This window comes from Babylonia areolata, chromosome 12 (genome assembly GCF_041734735.1).
Source record: "Babylonia areolata isolate BAREFJ2019XMU chromosome 12, ASM4173473v1, whole genome shotgun sequence".
In the NCBI taxonomy this organism is placed as follows: Eukaryota; Metazoa; Mollusca; class Gastropoda; order Neogastropoda; family Buccinidae; genus Babylonia; species Babylonia areolata.
This window is the reverse complement of record NC_134887.1, coordinates 42,863,450-42,880,176: the sequence shown is the minus strand read 5'-3', so window position 1 is coordinate 42,880,176 and position 16,727 is coordinate 42,863,450. Positions and strand designations below refer to the sequence as shown.

Sequence of the window (16,727 nt, the reverse complement as noted above, 5' to 3'; positions counted from 1 at the left end):
ACGTTTTATTTTAAAAATTTAAGATGTCTTCACTTGTGACTTGATGTGCTTGTGTCCAGTAAAGTTTAGCAGACACATTCACTCCTTGTTTTTTCGTTTGTTTTTTAATCTGGATGGGATTTTTTCTCAGCGGTTGATTGCTGAATTAAATGTTCGCTTGCATTCCATTTTGAGAAATGGTATTTATCACAAGAGGGGAAAAAAGGGGCGGGGATGAGGGGGGTGGGTAATGTTAGAGGAGTGTTCAGCAGCTTTGTAAAACCACACAAACACACACACACGTTAAGTGACATTGCAGAAAGTTTAATTCACCATCCAATAGGACGTTTGTTATACTTTTTTGATGATAGAAGATTTTTGTGTCTCCCCACCCATTTGCTACTTTGTCCATATACCATACCTTTCTCCTCTTACCCTGTTCCCTCCCCCCCCAACACACACACCCCGTCACTGTCTGGAAGAATAGGCCATACTAAGAATCTTAATTCTTGGACAAAAAAAACGGTTTTGTATTCTTTAGTTTCTCTCTGTCTCCGTCTTTCTCCGAGGAAGGTGGCAGAATGGTTAAGATGCTCAACACAGAGAGCCCGTGAGGGTGTGGGTTCGAATCCAGCTCTCGCCCTTTCTCCCAGGTTTGACTGGAAAGTCGAATGAGCGTCTAGTCTTTCTGATAAGATGATAAACCGAGGTCCCGTGTGCAGCACGCACTTTGTGCACTGGAAAAGAAAGCGTGGCAACGAGAGTGTTGTCCTCTGGCATGATTATGTAAAAAGAAATCCACTCTGATAGGTACACAAATATATAAGCATGCACTCAAGGCCTGACAAGCGTGTTGGGTTATATGCTACTGTCAGGCATCTGCCTAGCAGATGTGGTGTAGTGTATATGGATTTGTCTGAACGCAGTGACGCCTCCATGAGAAACTGAAACTCAGTTTGTCTGTCTGTCTGTCTGTCTGTCTCTCACTCACACACACACGCACGCGTACACACACACACACACACACATGTGGGGGATGGGATTTACACTTATACCCAATCCTTAACCAGTCCTCCCTTTTCCCCACACCCTGTCCCTTCGATCTCTCCTTCCATAGCCAGAGGAAAGACATGAATTTGAAGACAGCACACACACACACACACACACACTTTCCTAGTTCATAATGATACGAGCGCGCCCTCGCAAGTGCGCGCACACACACACAGCAGACACACATGCACACATGCAACACGCACGCACACACGCACCGATCTCTCACTGTCTGTCAGGATACGCGTACAGACGAAAGATGGGTGTCTCCATGTGTTCATCACCACATTTATGAACAGGGGCAGGAGCAATGTGATGAAGCAATGCCCAGGGTTCATTTTGGTTTTGGAAGGTGTTTTTCTGTCATTTTTTTCGCATTAGTATAGAATATAATAGAATATATCTTTATTACCAAGTGTACCGGGGTCACAAGGAATATTTGGGGGTGGGTGGGGGTGGGGGGGATAGTAAATAACAAGGTACGAACATAAATCGAAAATCATACACAGATACACTAGAAATTGGCATACACACAAGTGCATATCAATGCACACACACACACGTTTGAAGAGAAGCCGCATATTACATGTGGATGGGGCTGATGATTAGATCTTCAGGTAGATGGTTGTTGATTGCACAATTCTAGTTATCAGACTGGATTTGTTCGAGAGACAGGGCATTGACTGCTTTCGGGAGTTCACTGCACACAAAAACCTGATGTATTATCACTGACAATAGTCTTGTCTGGAGTGAAAAAGCTCATGGCAGGTGATGTTGAGTCCTGGGCACAGCTTCACACACAGTGGAACTCCACATTTTGGACACCAGTTGGCAGTTTGGTGTTTTGGTGTGTTGTGGCGCTTGAACAGGTCTTCACAGACCTTGCACTTGCAGTAGCTGGTCACTCATATCCACTCCAGCCATGTTGGTGATGTAGTCTTGTACTGCAGCTAGCTTCTGTCTTTCAGAACAGTGTTGTGTTGTCACACTGACCATGGTAGTTGGCAGCATGACTGTTGTCAGCACATGAACTGGTGTTTTGTTCTGCCACTTCAGCACAGCAACATGCCCTGCAACCATACACACACACAAATGATCATGCAGGTCTGACTCTTTCTTCTTATTGTTGTTTATAAATTATTTGTTTGCTTATTCCCTTGTTTATTCTAAATATTTATGTGAATGGAAGCATAATGTGGTAAGTTTTTTTTACATGTAGTCAAGGAAAACCACTTTAGATTTTTTTTTTTTTTACAAAATAACAAACAATAATGACAGTATCATCAGTATTAGTACTATTACTGTCATTTCTACAGCACCTTGTTCTACAAATGAACAAGTAAAACAGAAAATAAGTAAACATATGCATGCAATCACACACACACAGTTGTACACCTGAGCATGTGACATTGTTTTCTTTCACACACACACACACACACACATATATATATATATATATAATACATACACACTCACCATTTTCAGTCCAGTCATTGGTAAAAACACCAGCAAAGTCGTCCGTTTCCTCAGTGATTTCGTTGTCAGTGTCGGTCAGCTGGCACATGGTCAGGACTCGCTTTCCTCTCCACTGTAAACACCCTCTTCAGCGGCCGAATCTATTTCTAGTTCATCGGGATATGGTTCAAAATCACTGTCCGACGAACCAACATTATCTCCTTCAACATCGGAGCCTTCAGTTTGGATCATTTCCAAAGTAGCTTCAACACTGTGTTGCGTTTGACCTCTCCTACCGTGTCGAACACTTCGGACGCGACGCCATCTTGTCAAACAACTTGCAGAGCTGACCGAGGGTATGCTTCGTTGTCGTCTGCTAATGAGCGTGTCACTGCACACACGCTGTGTGTGTGAATGAACAGTTGGCCGGAGATAACTTAAGAATCAGTTCTGCTTTTGAGTTTCGCATCCGACACGTCACTTCAACAGTGCGACTTTTCAAAATCCAAATCCGCATATGCGGACATTGGCATCGAACGCTTTTTCCGATGACATCCGCATATGCGGACAATGGCAGCGAGTGAGTTAAACATAGTATTAACAAAACAGTCATACCAATAACAGCTTGTAAATATCCCGAATTAAGCCAGTGTCGAATCATTAACGGTTTGTTTCGTTGAGATGTGTTCCGAAATCCGAAAATTCTGAATACCGCTTTCCACTGTGTTTGGCCGACTAGAAGGTAGGTTGGTTTCGAAGACATATCGTCTAGCCGACCTCGTGTTTCCTGTTAACAAAATTAAAAGGAAAGAAACATAAATTCTGGACAGAACACATACAGTGATACTAACTACACCATCGACGTGTTTACTGCATATAAATATTCTAAAGTGGACACTGAATTAACTGGAATGAACATAAAAGGAAAATTGAATCTATCGTTTCTTTCAGCCCATTGTAGACTGGTTTGTGCAGATCGAGAGATCTTACTATGTGTTGCGATGTGCTTAAAGGAGGTGGCAACGTCTCTACCGCCGAAATAAAAGAATAATCGAGATATAATAATATGATTTAAATGGCGTTATTACGTCAATTACAATCGCATCTATTTATCACACAAAGAAGAAAACATCAACATTGGCTTAAGTTTTAAATTTAGCGAATCGGCGTCAGACGTGCCGCAGCCTTGGGGATTAGTTTGCTGGCATCAGAACTGAACATGCATGGTTCGGTCCCGCTCGCATGCTTTTTTTAATTTTTTTTTTTCATAGATTTTTAAACATTCTTTTCTCCCAAGCTTATCTATCATATTTAATACAGAGCACTTTTCAACGATTTTTAAAAATTTTTTCTTTCTCTCCTCATGATTCCTTTACTGGATAAAGCGTGAAGCACAAGTGAGTCTTGAAGGATTTTTGCCTCATGTTACATGTTACTTTCTGCCTTGGTGGACCGTTCACCTACATTTATTTTTTTTATATTGGAAACATTGAATATATTGTTGTTTTTCTGGACAAGAGAATTTGACATTCTTACTTTCTGACTCACTTGTGTAAACAAAGTGAGTCTATGTTATAACCTTGTGTTCGTTTGTCTCTATGTGTGTGTTTGTGTGTGTGTGTGTGTGTGAAACAGAAACAGTTCTTAGAAAACTCAAAAAAGAAGCTCTGGTGGGATCTCTCTCTTCCAGCAAGAAAAGGCACTAACCCCCCAGGATCAATTTCCACAAGAAACTTGACACACAGGCTAAGAACTAATGCATGGTTATGCAGATTTTTGAAACCGTCACCACTATGTATTTGTGGTAAGACCCTTGACATCCCACATTTTTTGCTCGAATGTCCAGATACACATTTACATTTCAAACCCCTTCATGATATGATTACATCCTTTAATCTTCCATTAGTCATGTCCAGCGTTTTTCACCCTAGCAAAGAAAATGGTTGGTCTCTGACAAAAACCGCAGTTGACCGAATTAAAAGCTATCCAATTGGTCGGTTTTTCTAATTTGTTTCATCCCCTTTCTGATCCAAAGTAGTGTTTCGTTTTGGGTGATAGCGTCAGATTTACTTGTAGAGCAAAGTTCCCATTATTCTAATTAGTGGAACTGTTCGACCCTAACATGTAATATGTCGTCTTGATTACATTACGAAACCTTAATTTGATGAGAAAGAGTGAGAGACAGTGTGTGTGTGTGTATGTGTGTGTGTGTGTGTGTGTGTGTGAGTGAGTGGGCAGGGGAATGAGGTAGGGGAATTATAATGGGCATTTGTGTGCATGCATGGATGTATGTAGAGAGAGGGTGGGGGAGAAACGTATGTGAGTATGTGGGTGCGTTAGAATATTTTTTGGAGATAATGATATTAATGAAATTTGGTACCTTGATTTGTTAAATATGTTTGTTTGTTTGTTTGTGTGTGTGTTTTTTTATTTTTTATTTTATTTTTATTTTTTTTAAAATCATACCTTCCTCAAATCAGAATTTCCTTGTGTTGCTCAGTTAATATTTTATTCAAATGGTTGCGAAAATGTCAGATCAACAAACAGTTAATCTGACAATAAATGGTTTCAGTCAGTCAGTGTGTGTGTGTGTGTGTGTGTGTGCATATCAGTGTGTCCGTGGTAAACTTTAACATTGCCGTTTTCTCTGGAAACCAAATTTGGCTTAAACATAGTGTGGAAAAAGACTTCAGTCATATCAATAATAGGCTGTAAATTCCCCAAATTAAGCCCTATTTTCGGATCATCAACGGTTTATTTCGTTGAGGCTCGTTCCGTATTCCGAAAACAACAAAACCGTCCCAGTTGCCGGAACGAAGGCGATGTTTGGGAGGACGGCATGACACCGTTTTTCTTTGTCGCAATTACAAGAAAAGGAATACAAATTCTGGACAGAACACATGCAGTGACACTAACCTCACCATCGATATGTTGAATACTGAATAAACTGGAATGAAGATAACAGAAAAATTGAATCAAACGTTTCTCAGTTTCAGTTTCGGTCAGCCTGCTGTACGCTGCTTTGTACAGAGCTACACATGTTGCATTGTGTCGTTAAAGCTACACATGTTGCATTGTGTCGTTAAAGCTACACATGTTGCATTGTGTCGTTAAAGCTACACATGTTGCATTGTGTCGTTAAAGCTACACATGTTGCATTGTGTCGTTAAAGCTACACATGTTGCATTGTGTCGTTAAATAAAAATTCGTTTCGTTTCGTGTTTGAGGCCATGTCAACGTCTCCTTTACAGCCGAATTAATTAAAAGAATTTCTAAGATAATCGAAATATGTCAAGAAAATGTTATTTTAATTGTGTTATTACCTCAAATACAATAATATTTTCCTCGCGCTGATAAAGACCCATAGCTTTGAATATTAAATTTGGTCGAGTGACGTCAGATAGGCGTATCGTTGGGGACCAGAACAGAACAGCACATCCGTGGTTCGATCCCGCTGGTGAGCGTGTTTTTTGTTTTGTTTTGTTTGTTTTTCCAAAGCTTATTAATATCTAATACAGGACCCAATTTAACGATTTTTTAAATATCTTTTTTTCTTCTTCTTCATGATTTCTTTACTGGAAACAGCGCGTGTCACATGTGAGGGTTGCCTCTCTTATTTTTTCATTTTTATTTTATTTATTCATTTTTTTCCAACCAGGACGTGTAATGCGTCCGTTGGCATTTTTGTTTTGTGTGCCTTGTTTTACAGATCGCTATGTTCTTTTATGTATTATGTATGATTATGTTGAATGTTCAGGTTAGTTGATTTTCTTTTTCTTGTGAAAAATTTACGGCATGGTCAACGTATCCTGAGTTTATGTGCATAAGTGTGACTGTACTTGTGCCTGATATTCTTTTCCAGGTGTGTGTGTGTGTGTGTGTGTGTGTATGTGTGTGTGTGTGTGTGTGTGTGTGTGTGTGTGTGTGGTTCTACAGGATCGATATTCACAGGGTTTTTTTTTCAACCCTGATATGACCCTGTCTGGTCAGCTGGGCTTCTTTTTCTCCCTCAACCCTGTGGAGAGTCACTGTGACCCCGCACAGAACTATTCACCAGATTCCTCCAGGTCTGTCAGTTATATGCCGCAGTCTAGGTCTCTGCAAATGGTTTTCCTGTCCATTCTGTAATGTTGTCAGTCCATCGTTTTTTGTTGGTTTTTTTCTTTTGTTTTTTTGTTTGTTTTGTTGTTGTTTTTGTTGTTGTTGTTTTTTTGTGTTTTTGTTCTGTTTTGTTGTTTTGTTTTTGTTTTTTTGGGTTTTTTTCTTTCGTCCTGTCTTCACCTCCGTCGCCCTCAACAGTTCACCAAGGCTACAAACAACAAAGTGTAAAACCCATTACACAATCCCTCAACAGTTCACCAAGGCTACAAAAAAACAAAGTGTAAAACCCATTACACAATCCCTCAGCAGTTCACCAAGGCTACAAACAAAGTGTAAAACCCATTACACAATCCCTCAACAGTTCACCAAGGCTACAAAAAAACAAAGTGTAAAACCCATTACATAATCCCAAGCATTCGCAAGTCGGGTATGCACACCGCCCGGGTGGGAAGTTTTGTCGAAAAAAAAAAAAAAAAGGAGGAAAAACAGAAACACCCATTTCAAACACACACCACAAGAATATGGTTGAAGCTTTTAGACGGGCATTGCTAACACAATACTGGATCAATGGACAGCAGACATACTGATTTACCCCCCATCCCCGCCCCCACCCCTTGTAGGGATGCCGTGTGCTCTTTGAATATGAAAAAAAGAAGGTATCCTATCATTCTGGAAATTATGTGTTATAAATTCCCTGTTTACTGTTGCACTCTTTGTTTCTGGCCTATTCCTTTTCTTTCTTTACTCATTTCACACAGGCGTCACGACAATGGTTAAAACATTTAGACAGGCATGTATGATGTATGATAGTAGTGTCCGACTATGACCATCAGAACACTAGAGGAGGCAGCTGCGGAAGAATTCGATTGAAATGGCGGAGAGCGTCGGAGACAAGATATGCCCTGACTCTCAGTGCTGCAGCCTTGGAGCCTGTACTAGTTGGTCTTTGGGGACCATCTCAGACACTGAGGCTTAGCCGACGCCATACTGGACACCTGCAGAATCATTTGAACACAGGCGTGAGCAGTATGTAAGCAAGCAGTGATACGTGACGTCACTCCGACGACACCGAACTGATTGACTTCCCCTCGACTAATGACGCTCGTTAGTGATGGAATTGCACCTCACCGAGACTGATAAAGACAGAGCTTACAGGTAGGTCAGGATGTCAGGCATCGTTCTTTACTTGGACCTCTTCCTTTTAGGGTTGCATTGCTCTCGATCATGCAAAACCAACCTCACCATTGGTAAGTAGTAAAATAGTAAAGAGTCGTAACTCTTTGCATTTACTGAAACAGAGATGCATGCGCTGGCACGGTCACGCAGCGCAAATGATGCACGATAGCCGAATCCCCAAGGATCTCCTTTACGGAGAACTGGTACATGGGAAACGTCCCACAGGCAGACAATAAAGAGTAGCGGTAACTCTCGCCATACACAAAATACGCAACTTCAAGTCAAGTGTTGCTTATGCTAACCGATTCAGCTCGCACACAGTTCAAGAAAGGAAAGAAAAAAAAAGAAAGAAAAAAAAAAGAAAAAAAAAACGAAGAAGGAGAAAAAAAAAAGGTGTATCGGAACAAACCCAGATACTTCCTTCTTCAAAGAAGGAATCTCCGGGCTTCGTTGTCCTTACATCGATCATTTGATACACCATTGATAGAATGTCCTTACATCGATCATTTGATACACCATTGATAGAATGTCCTTACATCGATCATTTGATACACCATTGATAGAATGTCCTTACATCGATCATTTGATACACCATTGATAGAATGTCCTTACATCGATCATTTGATACACCATTGATAGACACACAAAGAGCCAGTAACTGTACGACAAACTGATCCACACTGATCACATTTCACCAAGGTTCAGCGATCAAGGGGTTAAAGGCATCGTGGGGGTGGGTGGCACTTCCAACACTGTTAACGCCACTGGAATGATTGATGCCTCTAGGAGGCACGTGAAAAGTCTTTTACTGTCCACATCGCAATACAATCCTCCGGAGAGGGGGGAGGGGGATATCATTTTGAGCATGAATTATTGTTGTGCCTCTTGAAGGATTCTAACACAAAAATACACACACACACGCGCGCACGCGCGCGCAAAATACACACTTAATAATGCACGCACACTCAAACGTACAGTGCATTTTGGAGACAGTCGATGAATAAATACAGAATAACACTGTTCTCAAATCACTGCACTGATTACAGCATGACGAACAAAGCTGAACTGCCAATTTCACACACACACACACACACACACATATGAACGCACGCGCGCTCTCTCTCACAAACACACACACGCGCGCGCTCACGCACACACACATACACACAAACATACAAGCACGCACACAACACAAATTGCAGAAAGGCGAGAAAGAGACCAACAGACTCAGACACAGAGAAAGACTTCTTTTTTTTTGGGAGGGGGGGGGGATATTTTTTTTTAAGGCAGGACAAGACAACACGAAAACAAGACAACAGATGGGGCGAACAGAGCAAGGTGGAAAACGAAGGTGCAGGGGAATGGGAATGACACGGACACCTCTCCACTTTCCACCCCTCATCCCCCCACCCACTCCCCCTCTCTCCCACAAGACATGCATGCCTGACACACAAGTTCTCTCCACAACTGATTCCACAAAGGTGCCAGACCTCCAACCAACACTACCCCCCACCCCTCACCTACCTCTCCACGGCCAACCCCCCTCCCACCCCCACCACTCTGTCGGGCACTGCGCCTCAGCCACACCTCCCCCCCATCCCTCCCAGCCCCCCCGCCACACACACACACCCAACCCCACAACCTTCCCTCACCCCCCCCCCACCAAATCACACCCCACAACAACAAAACTCATCATCAGACCACACGCAAGGGTGCAATCTAGTCCTCGAGTCCCCCCCCGCCCCCCAACCCCCCTCCCCTCCGCCCCTTCCCCAATCTCTCTCACCGAAACACCTCTTCACCCGAGACCTCAGTCCGGGGGTTTTTCTTTCATTCGCTCAGGTCGGCCCGATTTGCGTCAAATCATATTAACTTCGGCAACATTCGCCAACCTTCGCCTCCCAGACCTGTCAAAACTCGTGTCCGACTCGTCAAAAGCGGGGAGCGGACCTGTCAGAAGCCAATCAGCTCTCAAATCAGGGGCTGTCACACCCTGGCCAGAACCCCCGGCCCTCCCACACCCATCCACCCCTTTTCTCCAACCGGCTGGGTTTGATCAAGCCAAGACACTCACGTGCAGAGCGCGTGGTGATTGCTTCTCCGCCACGTGTAGGGCGTCGAGGGTGACAAATTGCCTCCCCTAGCCGCCCCCCCCCCCTTCCCCCCTCCCACCCCCTACCTCAGCTCCTCACTCTGGTCACACACACACCACCACCACCACTACCACCACCAGCACCCCCCCCCCCACACACACACACACCAGATATGGCACAGCTGCTCTTTCACGGAGTTCCGGAGTCACCACCACCACCACCCGGCCCATCTCCCCTCTCTCCTACCCGATACCCCTTCCTGGCTAATAAATGTTGAAAGTGATGGTTCACTTCTGCAGATCTCCATCCAACCCCCCCCCCCCCCCCCCTCCGCACCCCCTCCCCTCCCCACCACACACACACCTTTTTTTTTTCTTCTTTAAAAAAAACAAACTTTTCTTTTTCTCTCTCTCTCTTCTCTGTGACGTCTTCATCTTCATTATCATCAGAGGACGGAGAACAGAACAAGCTGTAGCCACCAGCAGCAGCCCCATAGTCTCGAGTCCCCCCCCCCCCCTCCCCCGAGCCCCCCTCCCATACCAACAGCACACCAGCAGATGAGTGTGACACCTTGTGGAACACGCGGCGCGTGCACTGCACGTGCCAAATGACGGAGACCTGCGCGACCGGCGGGGCGGAAACAGGCTGTGCCGTGCGTGAGTTGTGTCACCACCCGGGGCCCCGGAACGTGGATAACGATGGGAGGGTGATCCGGAACGTGGATAACGATGTGCCTTGTGTTGGCGAGGAGGTGAGACAGGTAGAGCGTAGGGGCGAGGAATGGAACGAACAGAAGCAGGAACTGAAGTAAGGCTTTGGATTGTGTGGATTGTGTGGAAGGGAGGTGAGGTGAGGGGTGGCTGTTCACGTGGGCAGAAAGCGTTGTGGTGTGGGAGATGAGAGGCCATACCAGTACAGATGAAGTACTTTTTCGTTCAGTTCGTGGGCTCCAGCTCCCACGTTCATTCGTATGCACAAGAGTGGGATTTTACGTGTATGACCGTTGTTTTTTGTTGTTGTTTTTTACCCCGCCATGTTGGTTGCCATGCTCCGTTTTCGGGGGTGTGCATGCTTGGTATATTCTTGTTTCCACAGCCCACCGAACGCTGCCATGAATTACAGGATCTTTGACGTGCGTATTTGATCTTCTGCATGTGTATACACACAAAGAGGGTTCAGGCACAAGCGGGTCTGCACGCATGTTGACGATGGAGATCGGAAAAATCTCCACTCTTGACCCGCCAGGCGCCGTCACCGAGATTCGAACTTGGGACCTCAGATTTGTTGAAGTACGAGCTGCTGTGTGCCGTTGCTTGGAATCACTCGAGTGACCACAGTTACGGTCTTCTCAGGCACCTCCAGAGCACACTGAAAAGCCAAAAGGTGCTCAAAGTCACCTGGACACACACACACACACAGAGACACACCACCACCACCACCACCACCCATCCCCTGGGATAAACCCTCTCCTATGTTTTTCTCTCCTGTCCTGGGATAAACCCTCTCCTTTGTTGTTCTCTCCTATCCTGGGATAAACCCTTTGATGTGTTGTTCTCTCCTATCCTGGGATAAACCCTTTGATGTGTTGTTCTCTCCTATCCTGGGATAAACCCTCTCCTGTGTTGTTCTCTTTCCTCTCCTGGGATAAACCCTTTGATGTGTTGTTCTCTTTCCTCTCCTGGGATAAACCCTTTGATGTGTTGTTCTCTCCTATCCTGGGATAAACCCTTTGATGTGTTGTTCTCTCCTATCCTGGGATAAACCCTTTGATGTGTTGTTCTCTCCTATCCTGGGATAAACCCTCTGCTGTGTTGTTCTCTCCTATCCTGGGATAAACCCTTTGATGTGTTGTTCTCTCCTATCCTGGGATAAACCCTTTGATGTGTTGTTCTCTCCTATCCTGGGATAAACCCTTTGATGTGTTGTTCTCTCCTATCCTGGGATAAACCCTCTGCTGTGTTGTTCTCTCTCCTATCCTGGGATAAACCCTCTGCTGTGTTGTTCTCTCTCCTATCCTGGGATAAACCCTTTGATGTGTTGTTCTCTCCTATCCTGGGATAAACCCTTTGATGTGTTGTTCTCTCCTATCCTGGGATAAACCCTCTGCTGTGTTGTTCTCTCCTATCCTGGGATAAACCCTTTGATGTGTTGTTCTCTCCTATCCTGGGATAAACCCTCTGCTGTGTTGTTCTCTCCTATCCTGGGATAAACCCTCTGCTGTGTTGTTCTCTCCTATCCTGGGATAAACCCTCTCCTGTCCTGGGATAAACCCTATCCTGTGTTGTTCTCTCCTATCCTGGGATAAACCTTTTCCTGTGTTGTTCTCTCCTATCCTGGGATAAACCCTCTGCTGTGTTGTTCTTTCTCCTGTCCTGGGATAAACCCTCTCCTGTGTTGTTCTCTCCTATCCTGGGATAAACCCTCTGCTGTGTTGTTCTCTCTCCTATCCTGGGATAAACCTTTTCCTGTGTTGTTCTCTCCTATCCTGGGATAAACCCTCTGCTGTGTTGTTCTTTCTCCTGTCCTGGGATAAACCCTCTCCTGTGTTGTTCTCTCCTATCCTGAGATAAACCCTCTGCTGTGTTGTTCTCTCTCCTATCCTGGGATAAACTCTCTCCTGTGTTGTTCTCTCATATTCTGGGATAAACCTTTTCCTGTGTTGTTCTCTCCTATCCTGGGATAAACCTTTTCCTGTGTTGTTCTCTCATATTCTGGGATAAACCTTTTCCTGTGTTGTTCTCTCATATTCTGGGATAAACCTTTTCCTGTGTTGTTCTCTCTCCTATCCTGGGATAAACCTTTTCCTGTGTTGTTCTCTCCTATCCTGGGATAAACCTTTTCCTGTGTTGTTCTCTCCTATCCTGGGATAAACCTTTTCCTGTGTTGTTCTCTCCTATCCTGGGATAAACCATCTCCTGTGTTGTTCTCTCTCCTATCCTGGGATAAGCCATCCTCTGTGTTGTTCTCTCCTATCCTAGGACAAGCTCGTCCTTTCCCGTGGTGGGTTCCGTCTCCAGCCCTCTACTCTTCTCGCAAGGATCATTCTTACCCGACACAACCTTTTCCTCTGGTACGGGTGTGTGCCGTGCAACCAGCCACTGAATGTCAGATAATCTTCCGATCGGCTGTTGGGATGCGCATGATATCCGGGCCAAAATTATTTTACGGCTAGCTCCACGAAAATCCTGGTATGACTCTGAAACACTTCTGTTGCTGAGAAAAACTTACAGTCTAGTTCAAATAAAACTAAAAGCATTCATGATTGCAGAACCTCAAGCACTTCTCATGCTCAGAACCTCAGCCTTGCACGGTTCAGATGCACCCACCAGCTCAGAAACTTAGTCTTTATCTCTCTCTTAGTCTCTCTCTCTCTCTTTGTCTCCCTATTTCCTGCGGCGCGTGCGCAGTATCCCATCCCCCACCCCACCACACCCCACCCCCATCCCTCTCACACACCTGATGTCCCCTAATTTCACGTCTGTTGCCAACTGACTGTCAAACAAAACTGAACAGCCCCATATAAATACCATCCGATCATCAACTCCTCCCAACACCCCCTCCTCCCAACACACACACACACACACACACCACATATCCGCCCTCCCTCTTCCTTCTCCCACTTCGCAAGCTTGCCAGCTCGCAACAACCAACCTGTGCGTGCGCATGAGCGGTGGTAAACCGGATATCCGGGAATAGGGGGCGCTTCTTGACGTTGATGATATCAGGTGATGATTGATTGGAGGAGAAGGAAGTTTGAGCTGCACTGATCCGGGGGACTCCCTCGCTGCACTGATCTGGGGGCTCCCTCGCTCAGCTTTTGCTCTTGTTACTGAGGCACAGGCTAACATGTGTGTGTGTGCGTGTGTGTGTCGTTCAGTTGTTGCCAAAAAGTAGGTCTGCGTCACACGTTGCCATCAAGGAAGCACATCTGTGTGGTAGGGTCAGGGTGTGATTAAAACAACAACAACAACAACAAAAAACCCCAAAACATTGGATCTGTTCATCTCTGCCTTCCGCCTCTCCTCCATTTCCCTCCTCTTCTGTGTGAATTGATCTTTATTATCATGGTGATGGTGCTAATTGCGATAATGATGCCATTACCATCATCGTTTATTATCATGGTGATGGTGCTAATTGCGATAATGATGCCATTACCATCATCGTTTATTATCATGGTGATGGTGCTAATTGCGATAATGATGCCATTACCATCATCGTTTATTATCATGGTGATGGTGCTAATGGCGATAATGATGCCATTACCATCATCGTCATCATCATCATCATCATTAGCAGCAGCGGCAGCATCTATATAAGTGGAAGTAGTAGTGTAATCATAAACATTATTATTATTATTATTTTTGTTGTTGTTGTTGTTGTCGTCGTCATCATCATCTTCGTCATCATCACTAGTAGCAGTAGTAGTAGTAGTTGTAGTGGTGGTAGTAATGATGGTGATGATGATGCGCAGTAATGATGATGCTGATAATGGATGATGATGTTTTGGAATAACGACGATGATGATAATGATGGTGGTAATAACGATGACGGTGTTGGTGGACATGATGATGATGATGATCATCATCATGATGTAGGAATCTTGATGATTATGTCGATGTTGCTGCTACTGAAGCCAGTGATGACACATACATAAATACCTACATACATATATATTTGCATTCGTATTTCTCTTTCTTGTCACAACAGATTTTTCTGTGTGAAATTCGGGCTGCTCTCCCCAGGGAGAGCGCGTCGCTATATTGACAGCGCCACCCTTTTTTGTGTTTTTTTTCTTCCTGCATGTAGTTTTATTTGTTTTTCCTATCGAAGTTGATTTTTCTACAGAATTTTGCCAGGAACAACCCTTTTGTTGCCGCGGGTTCTTTTACGTGCGTAAAGTGCATGCTGCACACGGGACCTTGGGTTATTTTCTCATCCGAATGACTAGCGTCCAGACCACCACTGAAGGTCTAGTGGAAGGGGGATAAAATATTGGCGACTGAGCCGTGATTCGAATCAGCGCGCTCAGATTCTCTCGCTTCCTTGGCCGACGCGTTACCTCCAGGCCAACACTCCACACTCACAAATATGTGAAGTTCTGACTGATCCAGTGTTCACCAGTGATCAGCATCCGTTTCGCCCTGGTGTTGTGTCCGTTTGGGAAAAGGCACTTCACTCCCAAGTGACCTCACTCCATCAAGGTGTGAATGTAATGGGTGTGCCTCATTTCGGTCAGGGAAGGCTGGAAAAAAAAAAGACTAAGGGAGAGAACTGGGCCACGCCTTCCTATGAGTGCCGAGCCTCAAGCAGTACGCTCTGGAGATGTTCACATGCCCCGAAGGCATGTGTTTGTATTTGATTTCCGATTCATGTTCGTATCTTTTATTGACTATATCCGACACCCACACCCCTCCTTCCCGCCCCCTCTCCCCTCCCCGCCCTCGTATTCCATGGAGAAGGAGAAGAAGGAGACGACGACAACGACGACGACGAAGGAGAAGAAGATGATGATGATAATAATAATAATGATAATAATAATAATAATAACGATGATGATGATCTTTTTGTTTTGTTTTGGTTTTGTTTTTGGGGTGGTTGTTTTTTTTGGCTGCCCCATCATCTGCACCATTTCAGTGGCATTACTCCCACGCCGTTCATTCAGATTCCCCCATACACGGCCACACCCAGGTTCGTCCGTCACAATTCCAGCGTCGGCAGTCCGCAGGGAACCATCGATGTTAGGTCGCCAGGAGGCCACACACCAGAGGAGACCCTGCACTGCTGCTGAGTCACTTCGGTGGTGTTCAGTGGCGCCTGTTCTGATTCAACGTACTTAGGACACCACCTACTAAGCCCCCTACTAACGACAATAATGGCTTAGTCGCAGAGCCAGACTGAGTGAGCGTCCCTTCCAGTGTGGAGACCGCCACCACGTCCCCCAAACAACAGCCCCCCAAGAATCTGCCAACACTGAAGACATTGGCAGGACTAACCCCAAGCACGGAAGTGGAGGGGTATCGAAACTGAGGTCACCATGAAAGCAGGGCATGAAAGGCCACAGACTTTGAGAATGTTTCGATTATATTTATGATGATGGAGGAGGAGGATGACGATGACGATGACGATGTTGCTGTGGAGGTCCATTTTGGTTTGGGACTGCGTGACAATGCTGTACTCTACGCTTCCTGTCATAATGATATCCCGGCGTTAACCAGGCCCGAGAGATACAGACACTTCCAATGTTGGTCAGGTAATTAGAGCAACACACCCAAAGCCGCATGCTTGAAGTGGATGACATTGTGTGGTCCCAGTCTCCCCATTTAAGCCCACAACACACTCAACTCTGGGTAGGAGCCGGCTACGGGCTGAAAAACCCACCTGCGCTAGGATTCGAACCTGCGTCCTCCCAGCCGTCAGTCCGCGACGCTAACCACTTCGCCACGGCGGCTGGTGTGATGATGATGATGATGATGATGATGATGATGATGATGATAAGAAGAAGAAGAATGGTGGTGATGATGATGATGATGTGATGATGGTGATTAAATTGATAACAACAATAATAATTATAACAACAAGAAGAATGATGATAATGATGAAGATCAGGATGAAAGTCACTTGATTCTCTAAGACTGAAAAAACAAAACAAAAAAAACAAAAACAAACAAACAAAAAAACCCCCAAAAAACACGATGATAAAGATAATAATGACAACAATACTTTTCTTTTTTTTTAAAATTATTTTTATTAATGAAAATAGTTGATGGTGATGAATAAAACAGAACGGTGTTGAGGGAAATTAACGATGATGATGAGTGAGTGATGATTCTGATGATGAAAAGCATCCCATTACTCATCTCTGACTTCTGTAAA

At 44.7% G+C, this 16,727-nt stretch overlaps 1 long non-coding RNA gene across 1 annotated transcript; it reads right to left on the bottom strand.

Moving 5' to 3' along the window:
- Window positions 1–262: 262 nt before the first annotated feature.
- LOC143288222 (uncharacterized) lies at window positions 263–3,069 on the bottom strand. Its single transcript, XR_013056049.1, has 2 exons — window positions 2,506–3,069; window positions 263–2,099 (listed from the first exon to the last, which is right to left on the bottom strand). It is a non-coding gene; the product is annotated as an uncharacterized LOC143288222 (long non-coding RNA).
- Between the last annotated feature and the right edge of the window lie 13,658 nt (window positions 3,070–16,727).